The sequence below is a fragment of the Condylura cristata genome, unplaced genomic scaffold (assembly GCF_000260355.1).
Source record: "Condylura cristata isolate star-nosed mole 26May11 unplaced genomic scaffold, ConCri1.0 scaffold00013, whole genome shotgun sequence".
In the NCBI taxonomy this organism is placed as follows: Eukaryota; Metazoa; Chordata; class Mammalia; order Eulipotyphla; family Talpidae; genus Condylura; species Condylura cristata.
In genome coordinates this window covers 1,973,281-1,991,496 of record NW_004567114.1, presented here as the reverse complement: position 1 = coordinate 1,991,496, position 18,216 = coordinate 1,973,281, and the positions used below count along the sequence as shown (strand labels likewise).

The 18,216-nt window shown below is 47.0% G+C and overlaps 1 protein-coding gene across 1 annotated transcript in view; it reads left to right on the top strand.

Moving 5' to 3' along the window:
* Nucleotides 1–18,216, top strand: part of LOC105853573 — an 86,265-nt gene that overhangs the window by 65,827 nt on the left and 2,222 nt on the right. The window contains exons 19-29 of the mRNA XM_012724377.1: nucleotides 273–331; nucleotides 2,232–2,309; nucleotides 6,255–6,337; nucleotides 6,867–6,932; nucleotides 9,948–10,030; nucleotides 10,811–10,906; nucleotides 11,507–11,579; nucleotides 12,506–12,586; nucleotides 13,423–13,509; nucleotides 15,460–15,564; nucleotides 17,829–17,909. The gene's annotated coding sequence lies outside the window, so the exon portion shown is untranslated. The remainder of the gene's footprint in view (nucleotides 1–272; nucleotides 332–2,231; nucleotides 2,310–6,254; nucleotides 6,338–6,866; nucleotides 6,933–9,947; nucleotides 10,031–10,810; nucleotides 10,907–11,506; nucleotides 11,580–12,505; nucleotides 12,587–13,422; nucleotides 13,510–15,459; nucleotides 15,565–17,828; nucleotides 17,910–18,216) is intronic.

The window sequence follows — 18,216 nt, the reverse complement described above, 5'->3', positions numbered from 1 at the left end:
ATCAAGTCTCAGGCTTTTAACATCCTCCTCTAACACACAAGATGGCCGCCCGGCTGACGTGAGCACTGCCGGGAGCGACGTGTCTGGGCTCCCGGCGTTGAGGATCGAGGGGCCCAGTGCGCCAGGGGTGCGTAGCAGGGCAAGGTCTAGCGGGGACTGGACAAGGAGGTATACAAGGAGGAGGGACAAGCTCATGGGTTGTTTGATTTACTTGAAGATTTTAAAAACAGGCCCACGTCATGTATTTTGAGGGCTCCACATTTCGGTTTTAGGTTTCCCCGCCCAGCCCTGCGCTGAGAGCCGTTTCACTGGAGGCAGCTGGCCGAGGCAGGTGGGTCTGGCGCGGCCGCGGTGGGGGTTCGCTGGGGGCCTGGACCGGTGATGCCGTGGAATGCATTCTGAGACGTGTGTCGTGATCAAAGCGCTGCGACGCCCTGAGGTCCACCCTGAAAGGCCTTTCAGCGCCATGCCTGTGGGCACGAGCCTCTGGTGTCCAGGAACACTCGGGGCTCACCGCTCTTATCGCTGCTTCATGGACTTCCATTGCATGGTCATGGGGGGGGGGGGAGCTCTAAAGAATAAGCAAACTTGTCAGTGTAGAGAGAGAAAAGGGGACCCCAGTAGGGAAGTATCTGGGGAGGCAGGAACCATTGGCCGACTCACAAGCCCTGGACTTCACGAAAGGGCTATGGGGTTGCAGTTTAGAGTTGGGTGATGATGGGCGGTGAAGGGGAGAGTGCATCGGGGAGTTAGAGTGTTATTTGTACTCAAGAGAAAAAGAAATAAGTCACAACGTAAAATAGGCAGAGCTGAGTGGCCGAGGCGGTGCCCAGCGGCGCATCTGGACAGCGCTCACTCTTTAACTTTCTCACTGCTCCTAGGGCTTAGTGCTCGGGAGTTTCCTCTTCTTTAGAGAAGCATGAGTGCTGGGACTAATTGGAAGTTGTAACTTAACTTGTTTATTAATGTGGACATAAAATACAGATTTTTAAAAAGATTTCTTTGTTTATAAATAGAAGAACTGGGGTACAGGCCAGGAGTAGGGGGGGTGGGTCGCTTCACCAGAGACAGAGTGGGGAGCAGGACAGGCAGATGAACTGAAATCTAGGCATATATGTGTAAGGTAATAGCAGTGTTAAGATAGTAGTGTTATTAAAAAAAAAAAAAAACAAAAAAAACAACCCTGGCCTTCCGCGGTGGCGCAGCGGGTTAGAGCGCAGCACTGAGAAGCTAAAGCCCACTTCTGCATGAGTTCAATCCCCGTCTGCCCCGGAGGTGACCACATGGCATGGCAGACCTCTCCTGACCCGCCCGCTGCTCCCCTCAGCAGTGTACTACGTCGATCTGCCTATTCTGCACCCCGTTCTATCTCTGGTGCAGCCTCTCACCCTCCGCATCTCTGGCCTGTACCCCAGCTCTCTATGAATAAATAAATAAATCTTTAAAAAAAAAAGATAGTAGTGTTATATATTACACATGTAGAATATATGTAATTAAAGTGTATAATTAAGTTGTTATATGTAACTATTTATTTTAGACTATATGTTATTGCACTTATGAAAGCATTGTAAGAGAAATGAATATTCATCTAAAGGGAAAGCGTTAGCAAATGCGCCCACAGACTGCATCTTTGACCAGCGCGGTGAAGGCAGTGATAGTCACATCTCCTTGTGAGTTGCAAGTTGGAAGTTTATATTTTCGGGTGAAAACGGAACACCCCACCCAGCAAGCCTCACTGGATGGCAGGAGCAGGAGCGGGGGGCAAGCACCCAGTCTGCTCGGCGCCTTCAGGGCCTTACTGGGGACCCTTCCACGTGGATGCTGGGAACACAGACCAGCAAATGTGGAGTTCATAGGTTTAGATGTTTGATTAGTTATGGATACATGGCGGAACCATCAAATGAATATGGGTAGACATTAGGGAGGGCGGGGGACTCATTCTCCCAGTGTGAGAACAAGTGGCGAGGGAAGAGAGGTCACGTGTAGAAATAGAAGACACGGATGCCACCAAGAAACGAAAGAACCCAGGGCGCTTCCCACTGCCAGAGGGCTGTCGGCACAGAGAAGCTTCATTGTTTGGTCCCGTTTCTTTTGTAAGGGGGGAAAAGTACATTTAATGAAAAATGGTCAGTTACTTAAATGAAAAAGGTGTAAATGTGGGGGGCAAGGATCAAAGGAGATGTCTCTTATTTTTGCTCTTTCCTATGTCTGCTCCGCCCCGGACTCCCTAGAATGGAATCCATGGAGTTGACGGACGTGCCTTCCACGGTCGGGCTGGTCCCTTCTCTCCGCAGGAGCACGGAGGCCGTGTGAGTACTGGGCAAAGCAATGGCCTGACTGGGTGTGTAACTGAAGGGCATTATTAAATTTAAGTTTTATAAACTTAATCTGATTAGACTAAATTTAGCCTAGCAACTACTCTGGGACTCACAGGGGCATGATTCTGGATACTAACTAGGGATAGCAGGTCTACTCTTGGGTTTTGTGCATCATATGCCTTTAAGATTATTTTTGTTAAACTGCGGAATTAATTGATAGTTAATATGCAAATGAATGATGACAACATCGCACCCCTAGACCAGCGTGGTCACCGCTGGTGTGGAGGTTATCGACGACGGGCAGCAAGCGTCGCAGCTCAGGGCCAGTGGACGGCCAGTGTGGCCTTTCTCTCCGTGCACTGTGTCCAGTGCTATAATCGGACAATGGAAGTGTCATTAAGCAAGTATATAAGTGAAAAGTATTCCTGTCTTTCCATTAAACATTGGCCAATTACAGAAATGGGGGGGAGTAATAGTCACTATGTGTCATACTGCGGAAGCCAAAGAGAGCACGCTGCTCACCAGTCTGCTCACCAGTCGCTGCCTCAGCCATGTGGACAGTGCTTTACAGACGGCTCGTGTCATGCTCCATGTTGGTTGCCTGAAATCCAGACTAAGTAAGAGGGAGAACGTGTCAGTGGAGAGAGCCTCGTTTGGCTCTGCCCCGCTCTCCTCTGAAGGGACTCAGCCTGCTGACTGACGCGTCTTCATGGTTAGGAGCCGTCTGGCTGCATCTGTGCTTTCAAGCGTGCGATCCATGTGCAGGGGTGATGGGGTGCTCTGGAAACGCTGTTCGCGCATTGGGGGGCGACTCCACGCAGGGAGGACGTGTCAGGCATCGCCGTGAGTGATCATGGAGCTCTGCGAGGTGGAGGGTGTGGTGGCCTGGTCCTGAGGGGCTAAGGTGTGGCCCTGTACCCCCACATCAGACACCGTGTGGGGTGCAGGTGTGATCCCGAACAAAGCCAGCTGGCAAGATAGAGGAAAACTTCCTTGAAACCCAGATCAGTCAGAGAAGGAGCTTTAGTCGCTGTTGCCATGAATTCAAAGCTCTCTGCAGTGGTCTCCAGGGTCTGATCCTATTTTCTGTGTTTTATGTATATTTACTAGCAAATTGCATGTTGCAGACACCAAAGATGAAGGGGGGTTATGGCGCCAGCGTGTTTCCTCTTTCTGCAATACTGTGTCATAGTTAAAGTTCTTACTCTGAGTTCATTCACCTATGCGAAATTAAGTTGTCGCAGTCTCCTGGTATTACTGGCAATGTGGCCGACGAAGTCGAGGTGGAAGTAAGACCACTGGTCAGCTTTTTGTTAGGTCCTGCAATTTTTTGGTAGAATATGTGTTGCTACTTTGCACAACACAGATGTATGTTTATTAATTTACGCTATTCATTTTGATAACATCAGTCTCTCCCCAATCAGGTATTACCTCCACAGGTACCTGCTACCAGGTCACCCACAGCCAGCACCGTAGTCTGCTATGATCTCCCCTCTTTTTTCTTATCCCTTGCCCGCCTCTCCCCGTGCTTCCATTCTGTCATCAGCTTTCCAAGTCAAGCTTTGATTTTGCCTTTCTGATTCTTGGTTTGGTTTCTTTATATGCCAGATGTTAGTGACGTTTCTCTGTCTCCTTCTAACTAATTCCACTTAATGTCCCTTCCAACTCCATCCATGTTGCTGTAAATGGCAACCATTGATCTTTTTGATTGCTGAGTAATATTCCACAAAGCAATGTCATTTATAACTAAGATGTGGAAACAACCTATGTGCCCCAGACAGACAAGAGGATCGTTCTTCACCCTGTTTTTGTCCTGCCCTTCCCTGTCTTTCACAGAAGGGGCGTGTCTCATTGGTGTAAGCATCTTCCAAGGTCGCGAGCTCAGAGTCATACCTCTGCTTCAGGAACATGGAGACCAATGTGAATTGTCACTGTCCTTCTGGTTTTGACTATTTCTTACAAAAGATTTTTACTGTTGTCTTAAGACACATTAAATGTAATCAAAGAAGGTGTTTTGACTGCCAATTTGAACAACAGAACAATATGAAGTATTATTTTTAATTATAAAATTTATACAGACATTGAGTTCAGTTAATAGAGGAATTTCGAGTCAGCAAAAGCGATTGGATGGATGTTAGAATAGTCAAGAATCCTGTTCTTGCTTTTGGTGGTTTGTGTCTATTTCTTTATTAACGAATCAAGCAATGAACTCTTGTTGGTGATAACAGAGGAGGCCACCTGGACTCACTGTGGCGTTTGAGCTCTGTATGACGAGTCTGTGCCTGTGGAAGGATGTCAGGAATGTGCCAGCGTCTTGTTCTTGGTCTTAAAATATTATTATGGAAGTATTAGTGGCCGAGAACAAATGCATAAATGAATAAAGAGAAGCTTTGCTCCCCATGAGAATACGTGGCAAGGAAAAGGAATGTTGGCAGTGATTGTAACGGGTAAAGGAACATCCCAGGTCCGAGTGGATCATCCACTTGATCTACAAAGACCGAGAAGGTGACGGGTGGGAGTTACCCTGCTCAGGTATAACGAGAAAGACAAATATAACCTAAACGAATAAATGCCTGATTTGTTAGCTCATGAATAGCCCGTGTATTATATTACATTCCTGCAGATACACCTGTGTGTCCATACAAACGTACACAGACTTCCAAATTGCACGTCTCATGCTGCCCGTGCATGGATGATGCAGGTGGCAGAAAAGTGCATGCGAGCCAGTAGGGGCCACGGAAACGTGTCCTGTCTTCATGACCTTGTGTGCGTGGGCTCTGGCTTTTCAGGGGTAACGCCTCAGCCAGCCTCAATGCTGGTGCGAAGAGGGTTATCTGCAGGTTATAAAGTGGACCAAGATGAATAATATCTCAGTTTCACTGGTTTATTTAAGAGTGCTCATGTTACCAGTAAAGAGTAATGAATATAATGAAAATTAACAGTGGCACAATGGTGAATACGCCCTGATTAGGTCTCAGTGTTTCTCTCCTCTGCTCTGGGCTCTTAGAACGCAGAGTCTGAACAACTGGCTCGGGCAGGAGCCCCTGCTCAGCCCTGTCGCCTCTGCTTTACAGGAGCAGGGACGAGCACGTGAGTCCTCCTGACGGTCTTTTTTTTTTTTTTAAGGGAGAGTCACAATACTTTAAGGAATTGAACTATAGAGAAGAAGTCTTTATCTCTGTGTTTATTCTGGGCGATAGGGAATATTATATGACTGACACACAAGGAAAATAGGAAGTGAACAAGAGAGATGTCGATACAAACATTCTGTCTGCAGAGTCAGACACGGGGCTCTTCTTGGCCCTTTAGAAGTTGTTTTGTCTAAAATCGTTATTAGTGATGGCAACTTAATCGATAGGACAGAGACAGGAATGCAGGCAAAGGGGTGATACTGGATGGTGGTGAACTTTGGTCTTCCTGATGACTCCGATGCATACACGTGGGAATCTGAGGTTCGCTGGCAGCCGTCTTCGCCCTCCTTCCACACAGAGGTCGCCCAGGCAGGGGCCAGGGGGCGCGAGGGTCTGTTGTTGGTTTTTGTGTTCATGCAGTGTCCATGTATAACTATAATGGGATAAATGAGAGACTCGAAGTAAATCAAGAGGAAGCTCGTGAAGCGTTGCCCAGTTCTACGTGACAACTCAATGCTATTTCTATCGTGTGAGATTCTGCATTGCAACTGGGAGTAAATGCTAAATGCTCTTTCCTTTTAAGCTAAAGATGTAGACACAGAGGCCATAGACAGCATTGAGACTTAGCCCCTTGCTGGGGGGGCCCCAGTGTTGAGATTTTGGGCGAGGTCAAAGTTGTTCATTTTCTTAAGAGATGGACATAGTCAACACATCAAATGTGGAATGCGTAGCTGTGAGTGTTGACACGGAGTTTGTTGGAAAGACTGTCGAAGCCATTGTCCGCTATTCTCCTTTTACTCCTTAGGACAAATCACTGCACCTGATTTCAAGGCTCTTCCTAGATCATCAGCTTTGAGTGCTCTCTGTTACAGCCGCCTGGAGACCAGTGTGAGCATCATCAAATTTCTTGTCTTGGTTTGGGTGGGTTTTCTAAGTACACACCATATGAATAAAATGTTTGACATATAAGCAAGGAATATCATCTTTACTCTGTTGATGATTATCTGATTAACTCACTAATAACCAGTATGTTGACGAATGAGTGTTTGAATGACATAATATGACAGAGAGTGAATCTCGCGAGAATGGTTCTACCATGATTTTAGGAATAGCAAAGGCTTGTTCACTGGTATGAGTTCTATCGTTTTACAATTATAACGAGTGAATTAATCAATAATTCACTGGGTGCAGAGCAGGGGGCCTTTCTGGACCGGTGATGGCAACTGCTGGGTCTGAGTCCTGGACCGTGAGGGCGTGTCTGGGACGTCGAGGTCCAGCTGCGCACATGGGCTTTCTCTGCCTGCGTTTTCATTTCTTGTTACAGTGGGACCAGTAACCGGCTGAATCAACGAATATCTGGACCGAGGGAGAGAAAAATCTCCATCTTTGTATCGTCTCTTCTGTTTGCATTTTCCAGAATTTAGAACTGTAGCCTGCACGGGGTCAAGGAGAATCGTGTGCGTCGTTACCACAAAGGGCCCAGGTGGGTAAAGGTCAGGGACAGTTGAAAATGAGGGGGAGGTTGGAGTCAGGGAGCAGCGGCGTGAGGCCAGTGGACGGTGCTGGAGGACTCTGCGGCTTTGCTGGTGGCTGTGGCGTGCTGGTGACTCACATCTGAGCAGTAGGGACCCGTACCTCTCAGTCACATGCAATGTCGCCAGCCGACCTTAGCGCAAGAAAATATAATACAATTAAAACAAAGAATCCGGGCCCTTCCTGGTGGTGCAGCGGGTTAAAGCACAGCACTAAGAAGCTTAAGTCACTTCCGCATGAGTTCGATTCCCGCCTGCCCCGGAGGAGATCCACATGGTGCGGCAGACCTCTCCTGACCCGCCCGCTGCTCCCCTCAGCAGTGGACTTCGTTGATCTGCCTGTTCTGCTCCCCGCTCTGTCTCTGGTGAATCCTCTCACCCTCCGGATCTCTGGCCTGTATCCCAGTTCTGTATGAATAAATAAATAAATCTTTAAAAAAACCAAAAAACCAAAGAATCCATGGCAGGAGTCACAGAGATTATGTTAATGAATGAAATTAAGCAGGGACGTTTTGCTGTTAAAATGTATGATCAATAAAAATTATAGTAATATACACATTGTAGTAGAAAATTAAGTGAGATTATATATCACTGTGTAAGACTGGTAGTGATATTTAGTATTTATTGATTTATTCAAAACTTTTATGTTTGCTTAAAATGAAGAAAGAGGATCCTCCCTGGTGGCCATCAGGATAAAGTGCAACACTGGGAAGCTGGCCAGGCCGCTTCAGTGCAAGTTCAATCCCCGCCCCAGAGGTGAACTCACATGGTGCAGCAGACCCCTGCTGTCTCTGGGGAGTCCTCTCACCACCCCTACACCTTTGGCCTGTACCCCAGTTCTGTATGCATAAATAAATCTTCAAAAAAAGAACTCTTAACATATTAGAGTTTTTATCAACCCAATACATTAAAAAAAAAAAAAAAAGCAAGAACCAATCCCGCCGTAAACGAAGCACTGTTTTGGCGACTGTGCAAGTGAATAGCTTACTGGGAGACAGTGGTTAGTGCAGGCGTCTGCTTGTGCTCTTCAGAACGGAGGTGCAAGTGCATTTCAGCTTGCTGTCACCAACATTGTTACGCTGCGATGGCTGAAAGAGACGAAGGTGAGTGACGGTCATGTTGCTAAGGCGATCACAAGAAATACTACATAATCAAAAAGGTAGCCATTGCCCAAAGACAAAAATATTAAACAGCGTTAGTTAGTTGATATGGATAGGATTGAGATCAATTAATGAATGAATAAAGTATATTAGGAAATGATTCTATAAACTGATGAGGTGTTCAAGGACATTTCATATCCAACATTTTTATCAAGAAATAATTTACCAACAAACTTACTTTCACGTGTCCAACTTACTGACTTGATGTTCGCATTGATTATGAAGTGATCACTGTAACAGCTAGCTAACATCCATCACCAAACATCCTTTTTTTTTTGTCATGAGAACTCTCAATATATGGTCTCTTAACAACTATAAATACATGATAAGGTATTGTGTTGTGTTATATGCTGCTTATAACATTTCTCATGTACTTAATTTACCTTATTACTGCCAGTTTGTATCTTTGGGACACCTATACCCTCCTGCCCTCGATCTCTGGCAGACTAATATATTCTCTGACTCTATGAATTGGTCCTTTTATTTTTTGCTTTTGGTTCCACAGTCAGTGAGATCAGAGGTATTTGTCTTTCTCTGTTTTTCTTACTTCACTCAGCATAATATCCACAGGTTGATCTATGTAGAAACAAATGGAGCACCCTTCCTTTTCACGAGTGAATAATATTCCACTGCAGATCTATACAGCACACATCACTTAAGAGCAGCATCTTTTCTCAGAGGTGTGTCATCGTTGAGCAAATGTAGAGCGAGCTTACACAAACCGGCGAGGAGGCTCTACCATAGGGCTAATGGTGGAGTGGTCCACTGTCTGTCACTATGGGCCATCGTCACGTGGTGCCTGCCTGTGTCCCATGCTCTTCATTCTTCACTGATGGACACTGAATTCACATCAAAGTGTAGGCTATAATAAATAATGCTACAGTGAATATGGGGGTACAGGTACCTTTTGAGTTAGCGTTTTAATACCCTTTGGATTGAACTGAATTCCATGATCATATGATACTTTAAGCTTTACTATTTTGAGTAATCACCATAATTCCATGATGTTTTCCTTGCCTTACATTCCCACCATCAATGCACAAAGGTCCTTGTTCCTCCCCATTCTTTCAAAATTTGTTATTTTTTGTCTTTTTAGTAATAGTAAACAGCACATAAAGTACAATAAAATTAACTTTGATTGTAATTCTCTGATTAGTGAGTTCATCAGCTGTCTGTCTTTTGATCTTGTGTTTCTGTGAGCCATCTATTATTTTTACTGTTTTTAATGCATTATTTGATTTACACAAAAATAGAAACAAAGTAAAAAGTGTCAAATCTGGACACATGATGGTGGCTGTTGTGTAGAAATCATGGACGATGAAGTCATGTTTAAAACGTGGGTCCAACATGCAGATAATTGGTCTGTTCCCTCTGTTGAGTTGTTTCTAAGATAAGCTGTCAGAATATTAAAAACATCACATTCTTGTATTGATTCTATTCATGTAGATTTGTTCTTATTTATGTAGTACTGGTGGAACTATAGGTGACTCTAAATAAATGCAAAATTAAGGTGAAGCATTTGCCATGTATAAAGAGGCAAATTGTATTATTAATAAAATCAGTACATTCAGAAATAAAATATCACGAAATAAGTGAATTGGGTGTCACCTCTGACTCAGGTTCATACACACACAGATAAGAGGCCACTGTTGTGGGTCACCGTCATGTTTGAGAGAGATTTTCTTGTATAGAGAAAATAATAGCAGCTCTATGAAATATTTATAAATTTTCAAAAAGAAAATAAGTCAATATGGGTAGAGTTTTGTTTGTTTATTACTGTTATTAATTGTGCTTTGTATTTCTCAGAATGGCCAGACTTGAGCTGATTTCACACTCTGCCACGAGGGTGCTCTGTGATCACATCTTTGTTTCAGAAGCATGACCGCCATGTGAGTAATAATCAAATTCCTTGACTCAGTATCAGGGTTTTTATATTCAGAACATTCAGTGTATTATTAATAAGTTCCTGTAGATTTATAAAAGATGAGCTATTCAGCGACGGTGAATCTTAGGAAATATATTGATGAACCTATATGAGCTACAGCATATTTCTAAAAAACTCGTGAGTATTTATTTACAAGCTAGGGTTGTAATGACCCTTCTGGTGTTTTTGTGAATAATAGGTTTTTAAAGTTATATTGGGAATATGAGTTAGTCAATGAATTTTGTAGAAATGAACGAAGGACCAGGGCCGTGTTGGATCGATGATGACCACTGGTGGCGTACGAGTCGGATCGATGACTAGGTGTCTGGAACTCTGAGGTCCGGCCTGGCCCCTCCTACTGGTGGGCGTGGCCCTGTGAGAGAAGACAGCGGCATACAAAGATCCTGCTTTCAGTCTCTATGCTCACAAATCCTTTTTGTATAATTGGACCAATGAAACAAGAATGACATAAAATTAATTAAAGATGAAGGCAGTGGAATGTTGTCCAGTTACAAAAATTGTGGCGAGGCGAGGACTCTGTTGCTACTTTGCTATTTACATATTTAGTGTCTGTATGTTCATGTTGTCTGTCTGGGGCTATATGGTTACTGTTAGTTTAATTAAGGAAAATGATTTGTACATTAGTCTCACTCACCGATTAATACTTGACTAAGTAGAAGATGGAATGAATCCGAGAGCCAATGAGCTTAAATCTTTTTGTTATTGTCTGTTCTTCACCCCTCAGAATGGACTCTGTGGAGCAGACTCAAGCCATTCCTGTGGGCACAAGTTCTGTGGTGATCTACCCATAACAAATCTACAGTATGCGTCACAATTGAGGGTATTTCTTGGCTTAAAGTGTTGCTTTTAAAGGTTATTCATGGCTTTATTAAAAAGTGTGAAATAAAATAAGACATTTTCCCCAGTAATAGTTGATAAATGAAAAAAGTTACCATTTAGTCCATTAATCAAAGCAGGATAACCTGACTTTACTCTCAGTGGTACCTGCGTCTTGCCTCTTAATGGTTAGTTTTTAATCAAGAAATTGGAATAATCTACGTTTTATTTCCTTACAAACTTTCTCAATTCTCCAACTATGATATTACTATGAACATATGTGAACACTAAGCCCTGACATCTGACGACAGGTTCCCCCGAAACAACAGGACTGCACTAGGTTTCCTCTGTGGCAGACCTCAGAGTTCTCACGTAGTCACTGTGTGCGACTCGTCGCCACCAGAGTCATCATCGGTCCAGTATTTCCCCTCTCTCCTCATTTATGTCAAAGTGCTTATTGATAAAATCATTAATTCACTAATACATTTAAGGCTGATGGTTCATGAAAGAATAAGAAAAGCGTCTTCGATGTCCACTGTGTGGACGTAGCTTATATTCCTAGCAACATGTCGGATGATTCTCTGTCTTCTGCGTCTCCCACCAGCTGCTGTGGGCGCTCTTCCGAGGCCGCCAGGTCTGCCGCCGGGCGGGCGACGGGTCAGCATCAAGGAGAGGATGTGAGTAATAGTCTTATCTCGGGTTTGTGGGGTTTCAGAAAGGCTTTAGAGCATCATTTGAGACACTTTGTTCAACTATGAGCACAGGTGGGAACAGACCTGCTATTCGTAGCTCTGAACGCTCTGAAACTCAGGAAGGAGTGAAAGATCAAGTGTGTCCTCTCTTTGGCCATATAAGTAGTTCTGAGCCCCTTTTATTGTGGCTCAGAGACATTTGCATTTTCACTACATTAACATAAATGTGAATGACTCAAAATACCTCCATGAGCCAGTGAGTAAAATGTGGAAGTAAGCAGCAGTGTGAAGAGGGCTCCGAGCTCCTCAGACCCCGTGGCACGGACGCTTGTGGCCTGAGGGTGGGAAGGCTGAGGTCTGTGTCTCTGAGTTAGGAGCAGGCCGGTGTGACAGTGCAAGTTCTTGTTTAAGCTCGTGATTTTTTAACTTCCTGTGTTGTTAGTGAAGTGCATTTGAGAAAGGCTAGTGTAGCTCAGTGATTAATATGGGCCATTTCCAACACTGTATTGACCAGTCATAGACACGAAGCTGACTGCAGTTGAGCTGTGCACTGTGGGTTTATGCTGTGTAGAGATTATGCACACACAGCCCCTGGCTGGGTTTCTGTGTATCCTGGTGATATACAATGATTTTATTAATAAATATGGCAGAGGAAGAGGGGCCATATTGGATCGATGATGACCACTGGTGGCGTATGAGTCGGATCGATGACTACGTGTGAAATCTGAGGTCCAATATGCAAGTAATCTCGTGCATCCCTGTGGTTTGCAGGGATCTGTTAGACACATGTCAGGAATGTGGGAGCATCTTGCTTTTGGTTGCTAAGCAAAGTCATTTCAGGAAGGGGAAAACAGTTCTCCAGGAGAGAGTCTCACCAGGTGTGACCATCTACTCTGCTTTCTACTCCTCAGGGCCAGTACCGTCCTCCCGATCGAAGGAGTCCCTTGTCCCGAGCCCTGGGCTGGCCTCTGTTTCGGAGTCTGGTGACAAATGTGAGTAATAATCACAGTCCCTGACTTGCGTCTGGTGCTCTGTTTCCGGGCGCCCGTGCGTTAATACAGAGTAGGGGGATAGCTGTGGTCACGTGTCCCGGTGGGAGATACGGGCTCCCAGGCAGCGTGACACTGGTTGAAGCTCAGGTCCCCGGCAGGCTGCTCAGAGACCGGCAGGGACTGAGGCCTGTGGCCTGGGTCAGGGATCGCGAGGCCTTTGGGGTTTGAGGCTTGTGAGCCGGAGCCTTCAGGAGAGCGAGCTGCTGACTTCCCCGTAAGCACAGAGAAGGGTCAGAGCGGGGGTCTGCAGGATCGGCGGCACCAGCGAGTCGCCGTGGGCGGCCCCATCTCCAGTGGGGCTCTGTGCTGGGACTGCCACTGTGGGAGCCAGTGGTGAAGGTGGTCGAGGCAGGGAGAAGTGCCAGTGCTGTCAGGTACGTTGTCCTGTGCCGGCTCACCCGGGGCAGCGCTCGGCGCCTGATTGCAAAACAAGGTGTAGTTTGCCTGGAAATTATTTTCCTTAGTTATTTTATCTTACTGAATTATTGTATTTGTTTATTGCATCTGGATGTGGATTTGGAGTAATGAATGAACTGATTCTTTTTTTAAAAGATGAATACATTTATTCTTATTAATTGTAATGAGAGTGAAAGGGAAAAGGGTCGATTAGGGACCTGTGGTGGTGACCTCCGGTGTCCACGCTACTTGCGGTGAACAATATGCTGGACTCTGAGGCCAACACAGCCGTGCGGGCCCCTCGCGTGCCAGGGGCTCTCTGGAGAGAGGTCACCCAAGCCCCTCAGAGTGTTTCTGGTCTCTGTGTTCATCAATTTCAGTTATCTTCATAAAGTACCAAGGACAGAGGAAGCCAGGTGTGCACAGACCAGCGAAGGTGAAGCTGTGAGTGCTACTGTGTGAGACAGGTACGTGGCGAGCAAAGACTCCTGTGCATTAGTGGCGGTGATGGGACCAGTGTGTCACGTTTGCTAGTTGATGTGGCCAAGGCAGTGTAGCTGTTGGTCAGTTGCCGAGTCACCTCCACACCTACAGTTTATTTCACTAGCACGAAAGTGACGATGACCATGACTGCTGACGCCTTGTGGCCGTGGAAGCGAAGGGCGAGGCTGTACGTCTGCACAGCGGTGTCCTCTCCTCGCCTCTGCCTGGTGCTTTGTGGCTGCTGCCGGGCCTCGGGCGCCCGAGGGGGACGGCTACGTTGCTTCGTGTTGAGAGAGACACAGACAGGCCGTGCTCAACAGCCTGGTCTTGGTTTGGATTATTTAAGGGGCAAATCGATAGAATCAAGGGTTTGATTGAAATAGAACCGCACCAACCACAGGCCATCAGCAGTTATTATAAATGTTAAGAATATAAAATTAATAGTCTAAATTTCAAACTCCAAAAATCAGTCAGCTAACTATCACCCAGTGATATCTGCCATGAGCCCTGATGTTGGTTCCCTGATGCTGTGCAGCCTTCTTACTCATGACTGAAAGACACTGGTTCTCTTCTGGTGGTGATTCACCAGGTAGAAGTCAGGGATATTCATGTATCCTGTTCTTCAGCTTACATATATATATATATGTATGTATGTGTGTGTGTATATATATATATTAAATAATATGTTTATTTTTACATCATTTTGTGACTTTTCCCATCTCAGTTGTCATCCCCTTGGGCTTCCCATCACCAAATCACCCTGTGCCATCACCATAGTCCAGTACACTCCCCTACCCCCACCATTTCTGATCCCATTCCCCACTCCACCACCATTCTCTGGTATATAGCTGTTTGTTATTATTATTATTTTCTCGCCTGGACTGTTACACTCCTGCTATGAGTGAAACCATCTGGTATTTTCCTTTTCTTTCTGGCTATCTCACTAAGCATGATCTTTTCCAGCTCTGTCCATGTTGCTGCGAAAGGCAGGAGTTTATTTTTTTTGGTTGCTGAGTAATATTCCATTGTGTATATGTACCACATCCACTTTTGGGCATTTGGGTTGTTTCCGTGTCTTCCCAATTGTAAATAAATGATCAGCTTATATATGTTTAAAGATTTGTTTATACACACAGAACTGGGGTGTAGACCAGAGGTGCAGGGGCGCTGAGAGGACTCCCCAGAGACAGAGTGGGGGGCAGAATAAGCAAATCAGTGAAGTCCGCAGCAGAGGGGAGCAGCGGGGAGACAGGAGAGGTCTGCTGTGCCCTGTGGGTCACCTCCCAGGCCGGGGACCGAACTTGAACTGAGGCAGCTGCGGCAGCTTCGCAGTGCTGCACTTCAATCCGCTGCCCTACCAAGAAGGGCGCCCCTTATTATTATCGCTGAATGAACTATTTAGTCAACACAGATGCAGGTCAAATGAAGACAAAGTGGGTTTCCAGTGCCGGCGGGTGCCCACAGCGCGAGTCCGGGACCCAAGGTCCTCCTGCGTTGCCCCTGTAGACAGCTCTTGAGAATCTACACAAATCATGACCTTACTTGGGGTTAATAGATTAAATTTAACTATTATTAATGGATCAGTGATAGAAACACTGCAGAAATATAAATAGTAGAAATATAAATATAAATATAAAAGGGCGAAGCCTGTGCAATTGTATATATGTAGTGAGGCAAGAAGTATTCATCGATATTGAAAACATTAAAGCTCATTAAGAAAATTCTGATCGAGGGTTTATCTTTCTAAGGGACATAGAGATGGGACAGTTGTCAGTGTTGGGGGTCTCTCGAGTGTGAGGTTCTTCTTTTGGGAAGGAAAAATGTATTTGCGTTTCCAAACAAATGTAGGCACCCGAGCGGCTCAGTAAATGTAATGTGAAAATGAAGGGCTAATGGATTTCTTTTTCAATTTTCACCTGTGCTTTGTTCCTCAGAATGTCCGCATTGAACGGATTCAAGAGTTTGGTGTGGTGGTGAGCTCTCCATCACGCCCCTGTCCGGGGCTCGGGGACCCCTGTGAGGGCTGGTGAAGCTCTGCTGTGCGTATCTGTCATTTTGCATTGGGGGTGTTTTATAAGATGCCATCTGCAGTCAGCGGTCAGTGTAGCCCATCGTCAGTCTGTGTCGGCATGAACCATCATTGGGGGCTGCACGGAGGACGTTTTGGGCCCCTCATGAGAGGGCAGCATCGTGCAGGGATGAGTCCAGATACAAGATGGTGCCACCAGTGTGTCTGGGGCACCGAGTGTGTGAACTTGTGACTGTCGCTAGTGACCTAGTCAGGAGACGAGTAGAAATGAGCACAGGAGGAGAGGCCGGGCCGGGTCGCCAATGGCCACTGGTGGTGTGCGAGTTGGCCGAGGACGAGGCGTGAAACCTGAGGTCCCCACGAAGGAAACCTAGTGAGTCCTGTGTTCACAGAGCTCCTGCAGCATGTGCCAGGAATGTGTTGGGATTTAATGTTCACACGCTTTGTGTGTAGAATGGGCATGATGGAATATATACGCAAGGAGTGAAGTCTAGTAAAGTACGGGTCACGGAAGAAGTGCTGCTGGGCTGATCGATGCGGCGCTTCTGCGGGGAGATGCTCGGTGCAGAGCAAGGTGACGTTGTCGTGTTGGTTTCATGACCGAAGCTGTGCCATTCGCGGGAATGATAGCATGATGATAATACTTGTGCTGTACACAAATATCATCTGATAGAAATGTGAAATCCGTGTAGAAACTAAAGGCGTGTGGGGAAAGCGTTGGGCACGAACATATGTACGAACATATGGAGAGGCGGAAGGTCGGTAATTAAAGAGTCGAAAGTGGATGCGTGGGATGCAGAGGGCAGGCGTCAGGTTGCTTATCGTGTGCTCTGCTCTGCTGCCTCAGAGTGGACGTGGTGGGCTGGCCCAGGACCCTCTCCCGCCGTGGGCACGGGCTCCGTGGTCTCTACGAGCAACTGTGAGTCACAGTTGAGGCTACTTCTTGCTCCGGGTGTTGTTTTTTACTGGTAATTTGCTGCGTTATTAAAAAGTGTGAAGTGTAATTAAGAAGTCGTCTATGACGGTCATAAATATGGAATATGTGAAGCAAGATGTTATTCGTCTGTGCACGGAAATTGAAGAATGAACGAAAGATACTGACGTGAGAACAGGCTTTGCACGGGTTCGAATGTAAAAACTTGAGGTTTTTGTTGGCTAAAACATTTAGAAGTTGCTGCTAGTGAATCGATGGTCTTTCAGTTACAGTGGCGTGAAGCCAGAGGCGCTGCGTTGATGGATGGCCGCCGCGGGCGTGCGAGTGGGCGCCCTGACTGCGCGGAAGTCCGAGGGCAGCACGAAAGGCGGCGAGTCTGGGCCAGCGTCCGCGAGGGACCTGAGGCGGATGTCGGGGTGCACGTCGGGGTGCATGTCGGGGTGTGCGAGGGCCCTGGTTGGCCTTGGTGCTCACGCACGTGCGTTGTGCTACTGTAACTCGCTAAGAGAAAAACTATGTGAGGAAATAAAGACGAGTGGACATCACTGACCAGTCACACAACATGTAATGCAGCAAGAACTACCCGTCTGTGTAGTTCACAGTGTATTTACAGATGTGGCTAAACGTCCGCGTTTCCACTCAAAGCGAAGGGGGCTTCGCCGTTCCTGCATGACAGGACCGTACGGGCAGGACAAATAACGTGATACTCAGGATAGAGAAGGTTCGGGTGGGAGGCGACATCAGAGCTGTTCGTGTTCTTAAACGAAAACTCGGCTGGCAGCCCGTCGGGGCTCGGCTCCGGGGCTCGGCGGCACCACCCGGGTCAGCTCTGCCGCCTGCTGCCGCCTGCTCTGCCCTGCGCCCCCGCAGCGGCTCCGGCGCTGGCCTCTCCTGATCCGAAACCCCAGCTCAGGGCCATTCGAGGGCGCCGGGGACAGCTGAGTAGTGAGGCAAGTTCTTCATTCTGGTGGCTTTTTCTGCGGGTATTTAGTGTACTAATACAGAGAATAATGAGGTGACCGGGTGGTAGTAACAATTCTACCATTCATTATTTTGCTGGTTGAGACACTACTGATAACTAACGGCAGCTGTTTTGTTGTGAGGCCGATTCTAGTCCCGACGAGGGGTCTCTAGGCCTTTTTGCTAGGTTCGAAATGATACTGGGTGAAGTAACAGAGAGGGCGGGGCAGAGCCGGGCCTTTTTGTGCTCACAGCTGCCAGCGTCCGAGTCCTGGCCCGCGGGGCACGTGTCTGGGACGCCGAGGCCCAGCAGCTGGGGGTGCGGGCCCTGCCCTGCGAGGGCGCGCTGCCCGAGAGTCGCCTGTCCTGTCTGCTCCCAGGGGCTGCGCTCGGCGAGCGAGACGTCTCCCAGCCGCATGCTGTCTGTCCGCCCCGCAGCTGTGGGAACACGGAGGCCAAAGGTGAGCAGAAGTCACTCCTTGAGTTTGAGCGGCTTGTTAAGGAGTACTTACCGTGCTCTCGAAGTGCTTAAAACAGTCAAAAAGGGCAAAACCGGGCTGTGTGGGGGAGCAGAAGGATGCACCGCTGCGGGGGCTTGGTCCAGCGTGCGGACTCCAGGTGTGCCGTGAGGGAAAGATTGCAGAGGCATGCAGAACTGGGGTACGGGCCAGAGGTGCAGGGGCGGCGAGAGGCTTCACCAGAGACAGAGCGGGGAGCAGAACAGGCAGATCGATGAAGTTCACTGCTGAGGGGAGCAGCGGGCGGGTC